The 17661-nt window shown below is 43.2% G+C and overlaps 1 long non-coding RNA gene across 2 annotated transcripts; it reads right to left on the bottom strand.

Annotated features, from left to right (window-relative positions):
- Positions 1-1776: 1776 nt before the first annotated feature.
- LOC130186188 (uncharacterized) lies at positions 1777-17365 on the bottom strand. 2 transcript variants are annotated; one of them, XR_008830264.1, is made up of 3 exons: positions 17281-17365; positions 2526-2586; positions 1777-2194 (listed from the first exon to the last, which is right to left on the bottom strand). It is a non-coding gene; the product is annotated as an uncharacterized LOC130186188 (long non-coding RNA). The 2 variants fall into 2 exon arrangements; XR_008830265.1 differs by having other exon boundaries at positions 2526-2620; positions 17281-17335.
- Between the last annotated feature and the right edge of the window lie 296 nt (positions 17366-17661).

Below are 17661 nucleotides of genomic sequence, written 5' to 3'. Positions count from 1 at the left end.
CATGTTCCATAACAAGACTCACAAAATGTATTTGTTTTTGCAAATTATTGGTATATAAACATCAGACAGGGTGACAGGGTTAGAGTGGGAGGGAAAGAGAGATAATTCACTCAGCTACTGAAACAAATATCAGAAAGTTTTGCCCTTTCTTCCTCAATCTATCAAGCTCTCCGTGCAGCTAAAGTCTTTTCACATTCCTCTCCATTCAAGTCCTTCTTCGGGTTTGTTCTCTTGACCTGCTGATGAGCGAGTCAGATAGCATCTGAGCGGCCTCCCTCCGTGCTGTGCCACCACACCATGAGCACAGACGGGTGGGGGTTCAGAGAATGGTTTTAGTACAATGTTTTTACTGTGTAGCGGGCAGACCACAGCCATTGTGAGGGTCCCGGAGTCAATGTGGGCCCAAGCTTAGGCAGTTACATCAGTCCGAGCCGGGACACTCTGACCTTTATGGTTATAGACAACAACACGCACGAAAGCTAATGGCAAACACCGACACGCCAAAACGCCAATAAGAAATTGTTTTTCCACAGAAGCGAAGGCACTCGTGTGAGTCACAGCCACACTTCTATCCCGTGAACACAGATATTCAGTCTGAGAGTTTCACACAGTCATCAAGCCCAAACTCAAGTGCACAGAGTGTAAGGAAATCCACCCGTCTCCTCTAAACTGGATCTTTTGTGAAATAAATATGATCAAACTGCTCACTTACACCCTCTTATTGTGCTTTTTATTGTCATTTAAGAAAATACTTCCTTCATGAACCACTGCCCCGGGCCACATATGAGGACAATGCCGCTCAGATTGCTGTGACAACGCAGCCGAGGAGCTCCCGCACAATCGTCGTGGATTGAGTGACGCTGTGAGGTTATTAGTCCATGTTCTGAAACCTCAACCTGCTCACCTTCTCCGCTCCGCCTATAAATTACACCTTGTACCGTGCCGTACTCCTGTTACACCTGCATGGCTATGAGTGCCTCAGACTCACGGTAATCCTGTGTTACTGTACTTCACTGTGTCACAACAACGTATTTACTGCTTTTCTTTAAAGCATTACAACTTGTTTCCAAAACCGCTGCTATCAGTTCATATAGCTTAGTGCTTTTATCTAGAGTTAAAAGTAATTAATCATGGCACTCTGTTTATTGTAATTCTGTGGATTTTGTCATGTCTTCTTCAGATCTACTTCAGATACTAAATCAGTGATTCATCTTTTATTTAAGACGATCTTTCTTCAAGCATCACACTCAGACACTTTTGAAGAGGAAAAATCACGAGGATATTCCATTTAACTTTGATGGATAAATCATTTTTTCCTCATGAGAATATCTCTAAGAAAACTTCCTTATGCAAGAACTGGTGGACGTGACCTGACACAGAGCATCACTGAACCAGACGGGGACTGTTTGAAAAGCGACCATAACCGTTACTTGGAAACCTTTAAAGGACCTACTTTTGTACATTTACTTTGGCCAGTTGATGTCATCACAGCAAGTTGTACAAACAGCATCTGACTTATTATTACCTTATTAAGTTCATACGGCAAACCCGGTAGCAAACAGATAATTAACTTATTTACACATCGAGGAGCTACGTTATCATTGGAGTCCTGTTTCTAGCCTGGTGAACGTCAGTCCAATTTTAGCTCTGTATTTGGTCTCCACAAACCCCTGAGGTCAATATCTGTGTCTTTAGCTGCTAAATGTGTTTGTTTGTTCACCACTTAGTCACTTGCATAATGAATACAAAAATATTGATTTGTGCAGCTTCACGTTAGTGGTGATTAGGACATTCTTGTCTGTTATTGTCAGTGCTATACTAATTGTTTACTTTAAAACTTTTAAAATTCACATTGAATGTTTTATGTTACAAAATTCTTTAAAAAAAAAAAATCCTATTTTTGAGGGCGTTCAGCACCTTGCACATGTGTGTGTCGTGACATTACACCACCGGTTCACCTTTCATTCTGCACTTTGGCAACTCTTGTTCTTGCGTGTGGACTCTATTGTGTGAGCAAGCAGCACACATACATACATACAATCACTCACCTACAGATGGCTGCAGAGCTGCTGAGGGGTGTGTGTGTCTGTGTGTGTGTGGGGAACGTGGTTCCGTGAATTTCTATAACAGGAAGCCGGGCTGGAGTCAGCCCACACACCAAGGATGCTGGGGCGCTGGAGGCCCTGGGCCCCAACTGTGGGAGAAATGGGAGAGGTAAGAGGAAGTCAGCTACAGCTTAACTAACAGTATATTCACGTCTGTCAACCAGGCAGGGAAATAACTATTACAAAACTAAAACACTGCAGAGGGCTTTGATCGAAGTTGGGCGAAAAGGAGGCGTGACATGACTGACTGAAGGCACACGTCGTCTATTTACACAAAACCCAGCTCCACCTCAGGCCATCTCATCTCTCTCTCACCCCTCTAATCCGTTAATGACAAACCAGTGAGAGCGAGTGTCAGCAGACAGGAGGAGAGAGAAAGGAGTGAAGACAACAGGGACAAAAAAAAAAAACTAGAAATACCTGAGCAGTATTGTGAGGCCTGTAGATATCAAGTGCAAGCAGCAATCAGGCACCCGGACATCTGTCACGGCAAGAGAGATGAGGAGCAGATCAAGCTGTGGAGGAACCACTAAATGAAGAGGATACATCAAAACAATATAGAAAACTGTGACAAATATTGATTACTCTCCATGTTGTTACAGCTGACCAGCTTTCATGAAGCGCTGCAGCGGAGACAAAGAAAGCGTTTATTTGAGTGTGTGATTTTTTTTTTTTTCCCCCTCTTTTTTGTGCAAAGTATGTGTGGCTGTTTGGAGTTGCATGTGTGTGTGTGTGTGTGTGTGTGTGTGTGTGTGTGTGTGTGTTGTTCAGATTAATACTCCATTGTGAATGGAGAGGGAGGGCAGCAGGGGATCATGTGACAAGACTCAGACTGAACCCGGCGCCTACACGCTTCTCAGGGGTCACGCAGGGGTCGTCATGTGGCTACTGTGCCCACTGCCAAATATTAAGACACACACACACACAAACACACACTCACAAAAGACACAAAGACACAAAAAAAAAGACACAAAAGCACTTCAGCACATGGACTACAATAACAGTGAACAAGCATCTATGGACACAAATGCACAAACTAAGAAAACAAACGTGACGATTGAACAAGCCAGGGATAATTCTCACATGACCCCAGGTCCATAATTTACACATAAGACACATGTCCTTATATCATTATGACATGTATTACCTTAATTTGCCCAGTTTAACCCCCCCCACACACACACACACACACACACACACACACACTTTGTTTCCTCTCTTGTTCATTTCTACTTCTACTATCACTACTGCGTCATTCTACTTTCTCTCCTCTTTTACCCAGGTCATGTAACCCGATATTCCCATGTTCTGCCTATCATACCGAGCCATTAGTAATATCAACTCTGTTCAGACGCAGGGACGAGATCATCAGTGAGAAGGGACATTGGGGAAATGATGGAGAACGAGTGAGAAAGAGGAAAAGTATTCTGCACAGAGTAAAGAGAGACATTATTAAGATAGAGAGGAGAGAGCAGGGGAGAGGTGGTGGATCAGGTTTCACTGTGTTTTCATGTTCTCTCCCCATTACAGTAATGTGCCGGGGCCTCTTAACTAATGCGCAAAAGCACTGTGATACCCGAAATAAACAGCATTAGACAATGAATTAGAGTATGAGAGGCAGAGAGGGCCACTGAAAAATGTAGACTGTGCATACTTAACCCCCCCTCTCTCTTCCTCTCACTAAACACACAGTAAGATGACTAACTTCATTACCCTCCCCATTCCTCTTAGTGAGCGCAGCGAATTGAAACCTAATTACCACACCAGAGCCAAATTAAAAGCTTTTCCTCTCAATGGCTGCAATCCATCTCCTGACAAATGAACAGCGCCACTTCCACTGTGTTCGTACTCACTTTCTCCCTCCCTGCATTCAGACATCTTCATTCATGCCGGCGCGCTTCCTTGCAAACTACACTGAAGCTACAGCTTTGATACCAGCAGCACATTATCTCTCTTATACTAATATCAATCAAAATTCTAAGACACAATATTGGGAATAAAAATATAAAAAAAACCCAAATCTTCCAGATCATATTTGTTATTGAATAGATTTGGTGTGATCATTTGTAAAACTTCTTTCCAACACCTCAATGAGAGATTACAGTCGTCCATTCTTGAATCAGCTGTCATATTGGATTGGTCTTTTCCTTTTTGCGCCCTTCTCTTATTTAGATCCGTCATCTTCTGCCGTCTGTTTTGTTTTTTCTCTGTCGCTGCCCATCTCCTGTCCTGCAATCCTCCAGTCATACGTCTGGCACTCATACAGCTAACTTATGTACGTTGTTTTGTATAGACTGACAGTATAAAAGCTAATGAGCAATCCTGCAGACGAGACACATGCAAAAAAATATTCATTCTTTAAGATGCTTTTCATGCGAGTTATATTTATTCTATGTGTATATGAGTTTTGATGTTTGGATCAATTTCATCGTATTATTTTTTGCAGCACTATATGAAAGCTCTACATATGGCAATGTGGGTCATTTGGTCTGTTAAACACTTAAGATGAGATTGAAATATCTCGACAAATATTGAATAGATTGCCATGAAATTTGGTACAAAAATTCATGGATCCAAATCGATAAATGCGTCTTACTTTGGTGATCACCTGACTTCATCCATCAGTGAAATATCTCAAAATCTACTATGTGGCATGATATGAAATTTGTCACAGACATATATAGTTCCCAGACAATGAATAATAATATTATAATAATATTCTTCATGATGTTCTGACTTTTTCATCTCGGCATCTATTCATCTATTTTCATCTGGTGTAAAGGAAATATGATCTATACAATATGTACATACCATGAATGTCCGTCGCAGCACTCAGAGCTTTATCTGTCAGTGTGAGCTCAATGTGGCTGCAAACGTAAACTCAGACAGAACTGTGGCAGTTTTACACACATGTACTTTACGCAAACAGCCTGCTGCCTTTTCCAAAATAATCCCTGGGGAAGTATAAAAGTATTTAAAAAGAAAAGGATTACAGAAGTGCAGGTTACTGTAAGACTGTGCCAGGGCTTAAGTGTAATCACCATTTTACCATCTGTCTAGCTGTAATTGCACTTAGTAATTAATAATGGCATGTATCAGTTAGAGATCAGATGTTTTGGGTTGTGGGAGGGTATGCTTAATCCAATGATGTCTTCTTTTAACAGATAGTGCAGGCTCCCAGACAGCAAGGTTATCAGACTGGCCCTGCGCTCACTGCCACTTAATGGAGATTGCAGGAGATTGTGGCTCACAAATTCACTATTACCGCTATATTTGGATATCTTTTCTTGTCTGTGGCATTTCTACTTCTTACAGGGGGATTTCTGGCTGACTTATAGGAAACAGCCACCGCCACCGATTATTCTGGGAACAAAGATACAAAGCACGCTCCTCGCTGAACACATACCAGTCAGTCAGACGGTCACTCCTCATTGTGCTGCACAAAACAAAGATGGTCAATGGAAAGCTGGTTTACGATGAGATTCCATCTGATTGATTTACAATAACCCAAACCATTAAAAACAACCAATGCTAATACATGTAAAGTGTACTCCTCTGTTAGATTGTGAATGCCCCATCCTAAAATGTATGGTTATCACATGGAGGGCAAAGTGCTCTTCATTTAAAACTCTTTATCACTAGTCAATCATGGCCGAATGGATTTGGATTGACGACAGATCACAAGTGCTCGGTCTGCAGGTACTAATGCCATTATTTTTCTGCTGGCTCCATCTCTGTCTATCCATCCTAATCCAGTTAGACACAATGAAACAGACCCAAAGGGGCACAGCAGCGGACCCCTCCAAAACATATTACTGGAGTACAGCCTTTGTCTCTGTCACCAAAGTCTTTCTGTTTCTTCATGGTATGTGCTAACTGGGCATTATAGTGTTCAAAGAGCGCCATACAGCAAGTCATATTTTCTGGACGACTTCTGGTTCATTGACACAGATATCGTATCTTCCACTGACCCTGTGCATCCCATTACTCCTCCTTCCTGGTGAATCCTGCACCCTTATCTGTTCACTCCCCTGGGAGCTGCTTGTAACGGCACTTGGTAGCATCTGTCACATAGTGAATGAGTGATGGTGCCTGCATTTAAATTACTCCAGAGACCTCAAACAGTCCCCGAAATAGTGTTTTGTTAACATGTTTTACCACTAAGTCCAACAGACTTCATCCCATAGTTCTGACATGTGACAAACAATACATAATAACTTGAAGGCAGCTTGGGTAACAATTTACAGATGAACAGCAACACAGTGCCAAGCACACATACTGTAATATCCAACTTTGCTACCTAACCTACAATAACAATGAAGGAGGTGCAGTATGGAGATGGATGTTACAGTCGCTCGAGTGTGAGGAGGAAGCTGGTGAAGGTAGTGGTGATGAGGAGGGAGGGGGTATATAACAACAAACACAGAAGGAAAAAAAGCGAAACAGCACGCCCAGAACAAAGAGAAAGACGCATTACGTGACTGACTGTCTTTGTGCTTGTATATAGCACAAAGCTGTAACGGTATGGTGGGGTAATCTTAGACTGGACTGCTTGTTGGACTGAGAACAACTGGCGAGTAAAAGGCAAAAGCTGTGACTGAACCCATTTCAGTACAAGAGAAAATAAGGAAATAGGGATGAATAAGAAAAGAGCAGCTGTGAACACTGTGAGAAATTCCTGTCAAATTCCTGTTAAAGCTAAATTTGCTCTTTAGCCTAATGTTACATCAACTGATAATGCAGGACAGATGAGGGATGAATCCAACAGCTAGAGTAGAAGCTCTGCAACATGAAAACATTTGGATTTTTCTTCTAAACGGTCTCAGAGTTATTTGACAAAACAATCCCTCCTTTTCCAGAGTTTTTAGCTGTTACACACTGTCCGAAGTAGTTTGCTCAGTTGTCATGGACATGGATAGGTTGAGAAGTGAGCTGAGTAACTGTGATGACTTCATCCACAATACTTTCAGTCCTCCCTCAATGCTGGCCTGAAATTCAACTGAGAAAAATTCCAGCCACTGTTGAAGGCTGTATGATATGGTTGAAAGCTAATAAGTAGCTGGAATTATATCATTAAATTACCATTTCCAGGGTCGAGAATCAATTTTGATGCTTAAGACACAGTTTATTTAACATGCAGTGTTTCTCAGCAAAACACGTTGTGTGTAAGAAGTCTGACAGTCTCTTGAAGTCTAACAAGCATGTTGATGACATTTTCTTCCTCATAAAAAATATAAAGAACATCTTGTCCAATGTTTTGAAACCGGCATTTCCCAAGTTGCCATCAGCCAGCAGTCTTTGCAGAACATATCTAGAGCACAATATGACCTGATTGTTAACAATCTATCCATGTGGTGTCGTGGTGGTGCTATCAGCAGGAGGAATTCAACACTGACTTAGAAATAAAAGCTTTTGGTTTAACCCCCTGAGTCAAGTACAAATCCAGCTGTACTGGGACACTTGAACAGAGTGGTGCCAGGACCCTCACACTGAAATGGAGTTCAGCCGTCTTTGATGATGTGATTTATGTTGTACGTTTCCTACTGGAACGTGTCAAAATTTAGGAAATGCAGGAAAGTGCATCGTGTCATTCTCTTACAAGTCGTCCACATGCATGTGCTACTAAAGCACAAGCTCCACACAAACTGGGGACCCCCTCATGAAAAAAGCATTGCCCCATAGTAGGGATGCCCCGATTGATCGGCCGATTTTCATTAAAATTATGTGATCGGTTGAATTGGAATTAATGCTTCTTGTCACCTTAAAACCGATCACCTGTGGTCAATACTCTGGTGTCTGGCTGCTGAGAGAAGCACTGAGTCCTTTGTAGTGTAGTCCCACCTCCAAACCTTGTTCACTTCACCGCCGCACGATAGGCCACCAAATCAAAACAACATGTGCGCTGTGTGGAACTTTTACAAAGTCTGTGAGACTGATATAATCTGCAATGCATGACAAAAATGATCGGTATTGGCCGATCTCACTCACAGATGATCGGTATCGGCTGCAAAAAAACGTGATCACGGCGTCCCTCCTCCATAGCTCCGCTGGTGGTCAAAAACAGACCTTACACACTCTACACTGCTGTTGCTAACAACGAACCTCTCTATAGGTGGGTTGAAGAGATGGTGGGAAGAGATGAAAGGCAGCTATATTTCATCTTCATGCAGCGTCACTACACAGGGAGATCAGACACCAACTGAGGTCCTGGTCTAATATGGCGCTGCAGTCATCATCTCCCCTGCGTTGACCAACCAGCCCAAAACACTAAACCACTCTCCCTCCTTCCTCCTCTCTCCTCTCTTCACTGTAACCTTTCTTCTCTTTGAGATAAGCACTCTGAGTAATCTCCTGCTTCGCTTTCTCCTATTGCACCCTCTCATTTTCAGCTCTCCATCTTTCCATTTCTACTTTTATCTCAGCCATTCTCTTACTCCATCCATCCTGCTCCCCCACTGAGACCTGCACAGCTCCAGCTCCACCACCTTTTAGCCCTCCATCTTTCACTGCAACACCCCACGATCCAGGACGCCTGAGCCGGAGGCCGGCCTCGGCTGTGCTGCTGGGAGTAGAGCGGTTAACAGTAAACACTCAAAGAGAGAGAAGAGTGTATAGAGGGTGTGTGAATCAGGTCTTTGTCCCTGACTATACACTGAGGTGTAAAAGGAGGAGGGATCAGCATGGCTTTGTCCTGGCAACACGATACAGCCAGCAGAGCAAAAAAGAAAAAGGCCTCAATTCAGAAATTTAGACCGTCTAGTATGTATGTGCCGAGCGTGTGACGGAGGAGTTCATGACAGAAATCATTTAATTTGAAACTATCACTTATTGCTTTTTGAGGCTGTTTAAGTGGAAGCGACAGGACAATGCAGAGACTGAAACTGTAGACTTGGGTTTTGTGTTTATCAACAGAGAACCTCTGATCAGCTGATGTTAAAAGCCCATGTGGAGGTCCGAGGTTCCCCCTTCATGAACGCTCACTAGAGACGCCCGACAGTGCAGGTTTCACACTGTAAAAAAAAATGTTCCCTAAAAGAATATATCTTTATTTTAACCATTTATTTAACCATTTAAATTTTAAAGCCTGTTTTTTCCCCTAAGAGTGACATTAAAACACATAAAACACTTACATAAAACCTTAAGGCATTTATAAATGAAGTTAAAGATGGTTACAGTTTGCTTTTGTCATTCCATAGAGTTCATCCTAGCAATTGTAACTGTGTATTTATCTAGATTGAGAAAACAAAAACTGTGACATTTATTTTTGCAGGCCTTCCCCTGCTTTCATATTTTCAGAAATCATAATCTTAAAAGGTTTCTGATGCTTCAGATCTTACTCACTTCTAATGTCCCCTTCAGCTGGATAACGTGCTGATGAGTTCAGCTCATTTTTAACAGTGCACTTCACCTCGTCTCAGTTAACCACACACGATCTGGAACAAATCCTCGCCGCACACACAACACTTAACACTTGACCTTTAACGCAGCGAGCTGTGCCACACACTGCAAGTCACAGGCTATTAGAGAGGGATATAAATAATGAGAGGCAAGAAGAGAAATAAGGAAGAGAGTAGTGAACATGTCTCCACCTAATTCCTCTCACATTCAATCAGAGCTCTCTCGCCGTTATTATACTATGGTAATTATGACAGTGATTATCTGCCAAAGATCATACCTTTCTTTGTATCTTCCATTCACGTGTGCCCACTGCCTGCACATTACCTTTCACAGATGTTCTGAATCAGATCATAAATTGGCATTAGTGCCTAAGAAGCCTCACTACAGGAAAGATGAAAGCTGCTTCTACTCTTTCTTGTCCTCTCATTCGTGCTCTGTCTTTGTCAAGTGTCGTCCCAACTCTATTCATACAGCCACGACCTCGCTATAACAAGTTGTCAATACAAATGAACTGAGAGAGGGGGGAAAAAAAGCAATTACAATCTCCTTTTAATCCCCAGCAGTTCCAAAAAGTCAAAGATTTAGCCTGTCTTTGCTCACCTCACCTCCTTTGTGTGTGTGTGTGTGTGTGTGTGTGTGTGTGTGTGTGTGTGTGTGTGTGTGTGTGTGTGTGTGTGTGTGTGTGTGTGTGTGTGTGTGTGTGTGTGTGTGTGTGTGCGTGCGTGTGCGTGTGCGCGCGCGCCTTGGTCCTAATCAGGATATAGTGAACAGGGGATCAAGTCTCTCTTTCACTGATCAGGATAACATGTCTAATTAATCCAATCTCTCGCTCTTGAATCTCCATTCAAACTGAAGGTGAGAAAGATGAATCTTTGAAAAGGCCCAATTCTTTTTTTTTTTTTAGAAAAAAAGGGTGACAAAACAGGCAGTGAGAGTGATTCAGCTGGCGGGGGGTGGTGAGCGGCTACAGGGAGTGACAGGATAGGAGGGGAGAGGAGAGGTGGTGGCGGTGGAGGGGTTGGACGGCAGGTCTGGATTAGTTTCTACCTATTCCCCACCTTCAGCCAGAGGAATTAGACAGGGGGGACGGGGAAGAAGGCTGATAGTTTTAACAGTCTGAAAGGAGCCCAGATAAGGAGCAGAGAGAGGCTGGGCGTGGAGGGGATCGAGATGGGAGGGAGAAGTTAATTACCTGAGCAGAGGCCATGGAGGGAGAGGTGATTGGAATGAGGGAGAGAGAGATATCTCACATGGCTACCCTCCAGAGTCCCTGATGCATACTAAAACAGATTTTAAGGGGGAGGAGTGGGAAGGGGGGGGCGGGTGGGTGGGTTGTTTAAGTGGCCTCACGGTCCCTCCAAGACCACAGACAACATTGGAATATTAAACAGGAATCAAAGGGAGACACTCATCTTTAGGCTGACTCCCACAGAGCCACAGCCCTGCAGCCATAAAAAGCATGAAGGAATGTTTTAAGTGAGGGTTGTTACGGCTCGCTGTGAGGCGTTAATGCAAAAATAAATGCACTTTATGCACTTGAATAAACTTTTTTTTATACATAGAAATAGAGAAAATATTTCTGATGCATTTGTTGTAGTTATATGATCCTTAATATAAACAGTGTGATCTCTAAAAGACTGTCCTGGAAGAACAAGAGAGTTTCACCAGACTCAAAGAGGAATGCAGGGACGGGGAGAATTAAAGGATATGAGAGGAAAAAGGAAAAGCAGAGTCCCATTAATAGAGCAAACTTCAGAGCCAAATTACTGAGGCGCCGCAGAGATAGTGATCAGAGCGGGGCTGTGCACCCTGGGTCTGTTAACGCAGCACTCAGTGCATTTACATCACCATCATTACCGTCCTTATCATTAAAATCGTTCAAAGCTACACATGAAGCCCATATTAAAGCTGTAATGGAGTACATTAGTTCACATTGTGAGAGGTGAGCTTTTGGTCCGGTCCAAAGTCGTCTCACAAAAAGGGGGAATACAAAAAAAAGTCAGCACTTTGGAACTACCATTCCTTTCAAAGGAGGAAGTGGTAGAGTCGAGGCCGTCTATGATTGGTCCCTGCAGACCAGCCCCGCGGCTCATTCGCTAGCTGGACCGTAATTTTGTTAAGGGCACGGGTTGCTTCCTGTGCTGGCTAAACATATCTGTGTAAATGAGGTTTGGGATGCCTGAGGGGAGCGGGTTAGAGAGTTGGAGGGGGGGGGGGGGGGGCGTCCCAGTAATGGAGCCAGTTGAACAGAGCACCACAGCGAGACAGAAGGGAGGGGTAGAGGAGGTTGAAGAGGGAGGACAGGGACGTGGAATGAGGAAGCGAGGCAGAGGTAATGGAGGTTAAATCAAGTGGAGATAGAGGGAGAAATACAGCTGCATCAAACTTGCATTAGCTTTGATTAACAGGCCTGGTTTGAGTTACCGCTGTAACATTTCCAGACGTCAAACAAAGTTGACCCAGCGAGCTGAGAGCTGTGTTCCCGCTGACCTCCCGGGTCACTACCAGCCTAATGTCTCTCACAAAGCAGAACAAAAACAAACACACAGCGGCCCTCAACAGCTGAAACTGCTCTGACTCAAAGGGGTGTTACATGTCCTTAACCTAAGGAGTGCTCAATTAAACCTTCAATCATCTTTAAGTATTATAGTTCAACACAACCTTTACTCTGTCTTAAATGAAAATATGGCACAGTGCTGCTCAGGTAAAGAGGACTTGGTGCGATTGGTCTTACACGTTAAATGAGACAAGCAAAGACAATTTTTTGAGACAGACAGGGAATAAGAGACACTGCTCAGCCCTGAGCTGTTTTATGTTTGCTAATAAAGACTGATCAGATCACATTTCCTGCGCGGGTCTGGATGGCAGGGGCAACTCTACCCCATGGTACACTCCAAATCCAATTACAGCCAAACAGTGACAGTTAGCGGCCCAGGAGCCAGGTACCCTCCACTCCCCCGTCCCCTGAGGCCGACACGCCCCTCTCCCCATCCCATCCGTCCCTCCCCAGGCTCCACTGAGCCCCTTGCAGGCCCGTAATTGGATTGGTCAGCAGTTAACTCCATTACAGCTGAGCAGTTAGGCACTTGATATTTCCAAGTTGTTGGCAGTAATTTGCTCCTATTAGCAGCTTTTACAGAGAATAAGAGTCACAGTGTAAACAATCAACTGAGTGTGGTTTCAGTGTCCAGTCTGTGTGTGTTTGTATGTATGCTTGTGTGCATAAATGGGTGTTTGCTTCAGAGGGAGATTCAATTTGAGGAGTCAAATCTAATCAGAGGACACAGAAGTCTTACAGGACAGCGTGTGTTGAAGTGGGTGTCAGAGGGGGCCTGGATGGCTCGGGTTACCCCAGAAGTGATCCAGTAATGGGAACTGGGAGGCTGACGACTGGCGCACTGTGCTGTAGTCAAAGTGAGGAAGGTGAGGAGGATGTAGACTTGGTATATTTGAATGATGTGCATAACTGCGTGTAGGAAAATTAAAATCACAATGCAAATATGCTCAAAGGATGGTTTTAGGCGATATTTCATACACCCTGTCAGTGTCTCTGTTAGAACAATATGAAGTAATATACTTAAAGAAAAAAAAAGTAGGACCTATTTCAAGACCCTGCTGGTTCCTGAAGTAAAAGTCTCATTATTTTTTTCCCATAGACATGACTCACAGTAGGAGCACTTACACATCCTGGATGAGCAGGAAACTCCTTCGGTTGAAACATCAGTACAATGTCTGGTTTATTCATAAAAAGTCAAACGTACAAGTCTGTGTGCATAAAAACTTCTGGGGAAATGAAGGAGAAATAATGAAAACTAATGAGGATTTATCGGCATTCATCCCAGTGAGCTAAATAACAGAAACGCCTCTCTGTATAATGCAATACATTTCAATACAAGCACAAACTACATCCTCCAAAATGATCACACAATGGAAACAACACCGCACTGTAACCTCGATGAATGAGGATCTGTTGTATATCTGTTGTGTTAGACTCTATCCGTTTTAGCTAGATGTTGCTAATAAACTGACATCTCAGAGTTTAGCCATTACTTGTTTTTAACGCATTGGATCGCTTATGCTAATGTGTAAACTGGGTCTCTTATTGGGTTAATTGTGTGTGGATGGTAATAATTTGGCCTTACGCTATATTCAGGAACATGAGGAACATAAAACTGAGAGCAGAAGCAGCTCCAGGTCTCTGCAGGAAGCAATAATCTAACTGACGATAACAATCTGAGTGAAGGGAAGAGGGTGGCGGGTGGATGGGGGGGATGAGGGAAGCTGACAGTATAAGGTTTTTATTTTTTTTTTAGTTTTATCCAGCACCACTTGACGTAGGTTATTTCTCCAGCTTAACCTGCAGTCTACCTTCTTGCTGAGCTGGACCGAATGAACCAGCGCTGGGAACGAGATGCCAGGATTTTCCCGAAATGTCCTGACAGTCCATCTGCAGGAGAATGGGGATATCTCTCTGAATGTCGTGACAATGGTGTCCAAACCCAATCAATCAGACAAGAGGAAGAAAATTGCCAAGAGGAAGAAAATAAAAGGAAACGCCTGGACTCTTGTTCTCATGTTAAATCAACCGTTTCTCTCCAGTTTGTCTACCTCCCTTTCTCCTCAGCTCACCATGTGCAAGGAGAAAAAAGGAGAGCGGTTTCCTGACATTCATACTTCAGACACTTTCAGAGGGGGAACTTGAAAGAGAAGGACCAGGCAGGGTGTAGTGTAGGCTAGTTTGGGGGGGGGGGGGGGGGGGGGGGGCGGGGCGGCTTTGGGGTTGTGTCTGGGTGTCTGTCTCTGAAGAGGACCTCTCCACCTGACGGAGCCCACATTCCTGCACATTCCTGGCATCTCGCGGACAAAGCGTGGTGATAGGGCCAGGAACTGACCTTGGCTCTGCCTGTCAACAGCAGATCTCTCTGATAGAAACTGCAAGGGACCCATACTCTCATGTGCAGGACACAAGAAGACACAGGAAAAACATGCAAACGACCGGACGGGCGCATACACACACCACAACATATACATATGTATGTACAAAATATACACATAGACCATTGTTTGGATTTTGAATTCAGTGAGATTTGTGAACACTAATCATGGATCTATGGTTAGATGCAGCATCTATTGTAATTATTTGCTTTTTGGCGGAGATTGATCTTTTCTTTGACAAAAGATTGATACCTCTCTGATGTCTGTACGGTAAACAGCTAAGGACAACAGCCAGTTAGCTCAGTTAGCATAAAGACTGGAAGCAGGGGGAAACCGTTAACCCTCCATTTCCAGTGTTTATGGTAGTCTTAGCTAACAGGCTACTTGCCTGGGCTACATATTCACTGTAATGTATAAACCTGAGGGTGGTAGTGGAAGTGGCTTTTCATCTTATTGTCTGCAAGAAAGTAAACCGTCGTTTTTTTACTAAAATGTTGAACTGTTCCTTCAAAATAAGTGTCCTGTGACTTTATAAATTGAAGTAATTAGTTATGACAGATTTTGTCTTATGAAGCAGGACTGACAACTGCCAAAGTCATCACAGAGGGACTTGATATGTGCAGTACAGCCTGTTTTGGAGGTGAAATAGGTATTCTATATATTGATAAGTTGATTGACAAAAAAATTATCTGCAACTGTTTTCACAATAGATGAATCTGTTATGTCATTTTCAAAGCAAACGGGCCAAATATTTGCTAATTCTGGCCTTCTAAAGTGAGAATGTGTTACTTATCCATGTCTTACAATATTGTTTATATCATATACTATATATGTTACATAATTAGTCAGACAAAAAAAAGCTATTTGAAGGTGTAATCTTTGGCTCAAGGAAATTGTCATGAGCCTTTTTACCTATTTTCTGATTTTTTTTATAAACCAAACAATTAACAGACAAACTACAAAAAATACTCAGCAGTTAAAAAAAGGAAATTGCAGCTCTGATATGATTTCAGTTACTTATGATATTGTGTGAGGATCGATTAGTAAATCCACTGATGAATGTCAACACTAACCAGAGATAGGGATGGTCATATCTCCACGGACAGTAGCCTACAGTATATTCAAGTCACAAGAGCAGAAGACTAAAGCCACCACAGGCTGCAGCTCCACACAGATGGAGAATATCCTGAGGTTATCTATCGTATTGCTGTCTGTCCACCTCAGTTTCATACCACTGTGAGCTCTAAGCAGTGTAGTATTTCAGCTGTTAACAGAGTGGAGGGATAGCAGTGAGAGGTGGGGCCGTGAGTGTGGAGGGTGCAGCGGGTTATGAATGGAGCTCATTCTCCCTGAGAGGACTTCAAACAGCCCCGCATCAATCAGCCAGGTGGAGCACCGGTTGCTGAGCCATGCCCGCCGGCCGTCAGCCCAGAGGTTTCAGATGCATCGAGCATGCCCTCTCACACGACAGACTGACTGACACACTGACCAGGAGTAAGCCAACTGGACTGCAGGCGCACACAAACAGAAGAGAGGGCCTGTGACACACACCCATGGCCAAAACCTCAGGTTCCTCTAGGATCCTGGCACCCGGCACCAGCTTGAAGGGGCCAAAGCTGGATCACTGTCAACTTCACTGCAAGGCACACACACACGCACGCACGCACGCACGCACGCACGCGCGCGCACACACACACACACTCACACACACACACACACACACAGATTTCTCCCTCATCTCTTCTCTCAACATTGTCTCCCCTTGTATGTTTTGTGCAACCCTATCACCAGACAGTAATTTTAATATCGGACGGTTCTGGAAAACTTGCCAACAACAGTATGGTTAACGTTAGGGAAAGGCCATGGTCGCAGCAAATAAAATATGGTTAAGATGAGTCTGTAAGTCTCTGGTCTCCTGCACGAATGTCATCAACCACTAACCTCCACACCTTAACTTTCCACCTCACTACATGGAGGGCACACCAGTTCCTGTGTGCAACTGTCCAATATAGACATAATTTGGAAATCCACTGGGACACTGGGTTGGTTTTAATTTACATGGTGATCCTTCACTTGTGTGCCTCTGCCACCCTGTCTCTCAGAAGTTACGCTCACATACGACTAAACTGTTCACCCAAATACGTTGTGGTGGTAACGTAAATGCTGAGTTATGTATGTTTATTTTGGAATGAATGAAGCACTGTATTTATTAACAGCAGCTAAGTTGCCAGGAGGCGGTCGAGGTTGATGAACCGTGTCTTCTTGAAATTATATTTCTATACAACTAAACTACAACAGCAAATTTTGTAGAAATCGTAATTGTGACCGGATAACGTTTTCCATCAATATTAAGAGGATATGTTGTTAATTTACATAATTGGCATATCTAATTAACGCTGATACTGATACGCAACAGCAAAATTTTCACCAACAATGTATTGTGGTCTGATTTAATACAGAAGTTCACAGTTACTTCAGACACAACATGTTTATTTAAATTTAACTAAAACCACCAAATCTTTCCTTGCTGGCGCCTCTATAGTTGTTAATAAATGTAGTGCTTTATACAAAAAATAAATTGCCTCTGAACATAATCCACCCAGCAAATTTTCTACAAAACTTTACTTTTAGTTTACTTGTACAGAAATGTCATTTCTAGGAAACAGGGTTTGGTACAGTAGACATCATAGATACTTGAGATGTGATTCTTCCAGGATATAGAAGAAAGCAGGGACAGTAAACAATAAAAGCAACATGTGAAACCGTGGCAGCAAGTACAGGTGCGGCAACAGCTCTGCCACTACTAGTTGGAAAAACAAAACACAGTAAAACTCCAACTCACCATCTCAGTGTGCGATTCAGCTGTGTGCTACACAAAAACATGGACCAGACTCTGCTTCTTGCTGCTCTCTGCATGGACATCTTCACCTTTCTCCTTCCTGTCTAACGAGGTTTTAGGATTATTCATCTGAACTGACACTAAACACATCAAATGTGCAGTATAGAGGAAAAATATCTAAAAGAAATCACCTCTATGGTAATCTTCAACATATTTACTATTACCTGAGAATGAGAGTCCAGTGACTGTGTATAATCCTGTGTTTTCCAGCCTCGGTTTTGTTAACCTTTCCTGACTCATGTCTGGACTGTAGTTGGGAAGCACAGGGGAGGCGAGGGAACTTTGGTCTTGAAGAGTCGCAGCATTTATTTACTGAAAACAGCC

Source organism: Seriola aureovittata, chromosome 2 (genome assembly GCF_021018895.1).
Source record: "Seriola aureovittata isolate HTS-2021-v1 ecotype China chromosome 2, ASM2101889v1, whole genome shotgun sequence".
Classification (NCBI taxonomy): domain Eukaryota; kingdom Metazoa; phylum Chordata; class Actinopteri; order Carangiformes; family Carangidae; genus Seriola; species Seriola aureovittata.
The sequence above is the reverse complement of the archived record's forward strand: the minus strand, read 5'-3'. Positions and strand labels throughout refer to the sequence as shown.